The sequence below is a fragment of the Frieseomelitta varia genome, unplaced genomic scaffold (assembly GCF_011392965.1).
Source record: "Frieseomelitta varia isolate USP_RPSP 00005682 unplaced genomic scaffold, Fvar_1.2 scaffold_326, whole genome shotgun sequence".
NCBI lineage: Eukaryota > Metazoa > Arthropoda > Insecta > Hymenoptera > Apidae > Frieseomelitta > Frieseomelitta varia.
In genome coordinates, this window is record NW_025110064.1 from 541,350 (window position 1) to 547,589 (window position 6,240).

Below are 6,240 nucleotides of genomic sequence, written 5' to 3' on the forward strand. Positions count from 1 at the left end.
TGTTAACATATTTTGAACTTCGGTCATTTGCTTTATTTCATTCGTCCCTGTTCCGTTAACACCAAGCTCTAAAATTCAAAAGCAGGCGGGGAACGCCGAAAAATCGGGTCTCGGCGACGTCTGATCCTGGTCTTAACCGTCATTAAACGCGACGCGAGTACTTACTTCCGACAGGCAGTTTCGTCTCGTCTCGGCTCGGCTCGGCTCGAAATCGTTACAGTCCCCGATTCTCGAGCCGCTGATTATTCCGTGCTCTAACCTTTCGCTGGTGGCGCGCGTCGTCTGGACGTCTCTATCGTTTTCTCTCCCTGCGCGTTCGGCGTTCTCCCTTTCACCCCGGGCGCGCGGCGTTCGCGGAGCATCCCCCGGAGCGTCGAGTTTTAATTACACATATTTTTTGTGCGAGCCGCTCTCGAGGCTCGCGGTATGCGCCAGAAGGGCCCTACACGACGGCGACGTGAATATTCTGAATTTTGACGGACGCTCGACGCTTCTGGCATTGCCATCTCGACGCCGAGCGACCGCGAAATCTCGTTTCCCGCTCGTCGCGAAAAACCATCGAGGGGATCGCCCCCTCCCCCTCGCGCTCCAACCCTCCTGTCAAACGTAAGCTCTTTCGGCAAGTGCGAATATTTCAGTCAGCACGAATCGTTACGTCGACGATTTATAATTTGAATTGTCTGAGATTAAAGCGACCGACGGAAACTCTTTGGGGAAATAGTTGTATCTTAACTCCTTTGCGCTGGCAACTGGCTCGCGGACCATAACGAGTGACCGAACCGTATATTAATAATTCGTTGCTTTCTTCTGGAACACGATAAATTTTATTATATATATAAAATACGTAATATTCCATATCTTCTTAATTTTAATATTACTGAAGCTAAAATTATTGAACTGAAGAAAGAAGCTTCAACATAAGCTTTTAATAATCATCCATGAATTATATAAATAAATTTAAAATTGTTAATATCTAAAGTATTTAATATTTCTAAAATTAAATTTAATAGATTAAATAATAAATATAATAAAGGTGAAGAAAATACTGCATTAAATAAAAAGAAGAATTAAAACAAAATTCGCCATACTCTCGTTTTATAATTATACAAAAAATTAATAATAAACTTGATTCAAATATAAAATAAAATAATATTAAATTTATAGAAAAAAATTATATATATTAAAAATATTAAAAGTAAATTTAATAATAAACAATAATCTTTTAAATTAATAAAATTTAAATTTACAATAATAATCCTAATAATTAAAATCAAAACAAAAATGATTGAGAAGTAACAAATTTATTATTTATTTTGCCTATTTTGTTTTGCTTAAATATACTTAAAACTGAGAAAATATAACAGTTTTGGAACAAAACATTCCAGCGTCATTCCAGCGCAAGAGGTTAATTTTATTCTGACGATATAAATAAATCTTTCTTCTACGCTTGCGCATTGTTAATTCTTTTTTTCCTTTGCGTCTTTCTGTTATTATATTGTTTTTCTTTCTGTATTCTTTGTGGATTATTCTAATTATTTTTAATTTGAAGGATAGGTAAATTTTTTTTCTCTTCGCATCGTCTTACTTTGTAGGTATATTACTTCATATGTAGAAATGAAGAGTAAAAAGATGTTCATTGATAAAACGCAACGACTTTGCTGTGATACTAAAAATATCGTTTTACTAATCTAATCTAAATTTTGCGTTCAGATTATTAGAACACAATTTCGTAACACTTGTTTCATCAAATAATTCCATTTTATATCTTTATATTTGATCCACATTTATTGTTATCATAATAAATACTATACAAATTTATTCAGATATTATTATTATACTATTATATTATATTACACAATATTAAACATACACCTACATTCATTCTAATTATCAACAATTATAAAAAACTAGATTTAAGCACAATGTCCCTTCAGAAAGGAAAAGTATTTAACGTTAAGTTGCGCTGGCAACTGATTGCGGACCGTAACGAGTGACCGAACCGTATACAATAATTCGTCGCTTTATTTTTGAACTCGTCGGTATGATATCACTGGATAGGAATTATTGAGAAATAATGAACTTATTCGTTTTGCCTGGATTTACATTTAAATATACTTAAAACTGAGAGAATGTTGCAATTTGGGACAAAAAATTCTCGACGTGCGCAAAAAAGTTAACTCCTTTTCTATGAGACTTGGAAGTGTTCCCAACGCAGGAAAAAATATGCACGTATACATTATAAGTAGATTGCAGATTTTTATATATCTGTGTGAGAGGTTTAAAGATACAAAATTGCGCAAAGTGTATATAATATGAAAAAAAATGTATAAAGTATACAAGTACAACAGTTTATGTTAATATGTAATTATAATGTTTCTATGTTATTTTTTACTTTTTATAATGCTGATAAAACAATTTCCTACCCAGATTAAATTTTCCTAACTATATCTCAAAAATATGATTTTTCATAAAAGTCTAATTATAAGATATTCCTTGTGTAAGATGCGTGGACATACTTACATGAATGTAAAAATGATCTTACGTTACAGAACACGTTTACTTACTCTATATGAGTATTGCAAACAATTACTTGTAACTCAAAGATTAAAGAAATGTTAAAACAACCCTGAGGATAGAAATTTTTATCGATGTACATATGTATGTATTTCATTCGCCAATAAAATTTTTTTATAATCGAGATTTTAAGCTTAATATAATTATTACATTTTAGAATTTCTGAATGTGAGCCACGTATGATAGAAATTATAACTCGACATTTTTTCAGTAATTGGAAGAGCAGTTGATTGATAATGAATAATGATTACGATATTCTTTTATTTTTTAAATTCGAGAATTATTAATACGTCTATTAAATATTTAAAAAATGAAATATCTATGCCCTTTCTTATCCTTCATTTCTTTTTATTAATTTTATATTTATATTTATAAATCTTATAACTTAGAATATTCTCCTCTATTTGTATACTATATATTATAATAAAATAGTAATCTTCTTCATTATGAACACAAATTAAATATATATATATATATAATAACAAATACACGTCAAAATCCGGTGTATTTAATTTCTGAAGAAGTTAACAAAAATTATAATAAAAATAAACATGATTTACACCAAAAATATTTTATTTAAAAAAATTAAATACTCTGAAGAAAAAATTTTTATTTTTGTCAACAAATTCGTTCTCTAAACTTTCCTCTCGCATAGATCGTGATTTGGATCATATCCTTTTGGTGGCAGGTACGTGCACAATTCAAATTATGTTATGCACAATTTCAATAAAGCTCTTAATTACACAAAACTGCAAAATTAATAATGGAATCAGTTTGAAATAAATAATGGAAAATCGTTGTTATGTCACAAATTTATTCTCTCTCCTTGTTTCGTATTGAATATATGAAACAAAGGACATTCTCGTTATACAAAACCCGCGATTAACAATAATCCTCGTGCCTTGCACATATTTTTAAAGGAATTAGTTAACAACCGTAATTAAGGAACATACGTGAGACGTGTTCGCAGTCTAAATGAAAAAAAACTACCTTCTGTGTGGTTTATTTGCTGCACATCTGTAGCATAGTATACATACATATATTATATTACTAGGTAGGTTATCATAAGCAGTGGCTGTAAGTCTCTTCAGTAATAAAGCAACGTATGAAGATACACGTATTCGCGTACTTCAAAGTCTTATTGCAATATTTCAGTAATCGAGAAAGTTAAAAGACTTTTAAACAAGTCCTATCTGAAACATAGATCGTAGAACTTTTTCGAAAAGTGTTTTTACGTCACTCATTATAACCGAGACAACGAAGTTAAATAAATAAATGCACTTAAATATAAAAGTTCCACACAGAACTTATGAAATGTGAAAATAAAAATTTTCCTGTCGGAAGGACAATTTGTTCACTAATATTGAAAATGTTAAATATGCAATATTTGTAGTAAATATTATTCCGAATATAAAAATGGATTTTTGACTGAACGTCCTAAAATGATTTATTTTCATGGAATTTTTATTAAACAGATTCTGTTTCATGAGAACACTATTGAAAAGTGTAACGCTTCTTTTTATAAAAATTCTATGAAAACAGACATTTGCTTGTAGTTCGGGTAGAATTTTTTTTAAAAGCGAAAAGAATCTATTAATTTCGACTTATTGTGATCGAGAGAAAAATAAATATCTAGGCTTTCGGTTATAAAATTATAACTCGAATATAACATCATACTTTAGCAATTGTTACAAATTACTGTACCAATAAATTATTCTAATTTCTAATTTTAGAAATAAGAATTATTAAGCATTATTCAGCTTTTTTATGATTAAAATACAAATTTCGTTACTCGATAATAATTTAATCAATGGATCATATAAATTTCTTTACGACGAAATTAATTGATACATTAATTAAAACATTTCAAATCTCTATTCATTACATTTAATACTAACTTTGTTCCATCTCTATACTGTTTAACTTAAACAATTGTAAGTCATAATAAAATATAAAATATACATAAACATAGAATTATAAAATTGTTAAAAATTAACTGTTCATTTAACTCAATCGGTTTAATAACGATTTTATTTATTTAGCAACTATAGTACTTAAGTGACAGTTCAATTTCTTCGTATGTATCATTTATGAGAACATAAAAATATTTTCTTTTAATGTCTTTTTAAAAATTTTTTAATCTACTGATCCATGATACATAATACTTTTCCCTAAATATATAATAATCTATGATATAATATATAATATAATATATATTATCTATATAATATATATATATAATATATACTATCTAATATATATTATCTATATAATATAATATATATAATATATAATATAATATATATAATATATATTATCTATATAATATAATATATATAATATATAATCTATAATATAATATATATATATAATATATAATTATATAATTCTTATTTTCACACCAATAGAAAATATTTTTATTTGTTCGTCACTTGTACAATGTTTATTTAAACCAATAAATTATTCAAATTGGTATCCTTGATTATCGGAAATGTCCAACTTCGGCAGATTTTTGTGCCCTCACGCTGATCTCGACAGTATTTTATTTATGGCCTATAAAATCTTAAATTTCAGTTTTGACAGATTGAATTCCCGACATCGTCATTTCAATTGCGAACAACCATTGGAATTCTGTTTCCGGTGTGCGAAAATATTTATACCGTTCATTTATTAAAATTTTTCTCAAAGAGAATAAAAGTCACATTGAGAAAGAAACGTGTATTAATATGTTTAATTACAATCTTGTTCAGTACTTTGGATTTGTGGTAATAAAATGTAATTTAACTTATAAATCTTACAATTGCGGTGCCATTTAGTTAATCGATTAAAATAAATTTGATTTAATAATTTATTATTTAGTTCGAAATTAAATAACATTCCTTTTTTCTTTGGTAGAATTTTTCTAGTGCTCTTTCTGGAAATTTAAACATAAATAACAATAAGAATAGCAAATTATATATATTTCCAACAAATAGATTGAAAAGTTTACTTAGATATTTTAAAAAATACATATACATATAAAGAAACTCAAGAAATTTAATTTTAATAAGAAATCGATTTATAATAATACTAAAGCCTTTAAATTTATTTTGGTAAATGTCGAAAAAACTCAAATATTGGAAAAATGAAATAAATATTTTAATAAATAATGAAAGTTAAATATTCTGAAACATTATGAAACATTCACTAAATCTAAATAGAAGATTTTTAAGTAATTTAATTACCAATATTGAATATATATAACACCAATAAAATATCTTTTCGTGTTGCTGATAATAAGAACGCTTTAATCTTTTGCTTTCTTTTTAACACGATATTTCCAGTATACTTTTATCGAAAATTTTATCAAGTGAAATTTTAACATTAGGATCATATTTCAAAAAAAAAGGCAGAGATTATAAATATTTATAAGTTTATTTATCTTTCTTCCTCTTCTTTAAAAGCTACATGAGAGGACAACTTTAGCATAAATATTTTCGTTGTGTAATTAAATGGAGAGGAAAGTGTTAAAAGGATGTGTATCCCACGTATTCTATTATACGATACGTTCTGTTTAATCTCAATTTGTTTTACAAAAAAAAAAATACGTACATACACGTGCTATTACGCCCTAGCAACATGCGTCAAATTATTTTCACCTTTATTGCACCGGACATAAACTTTTCA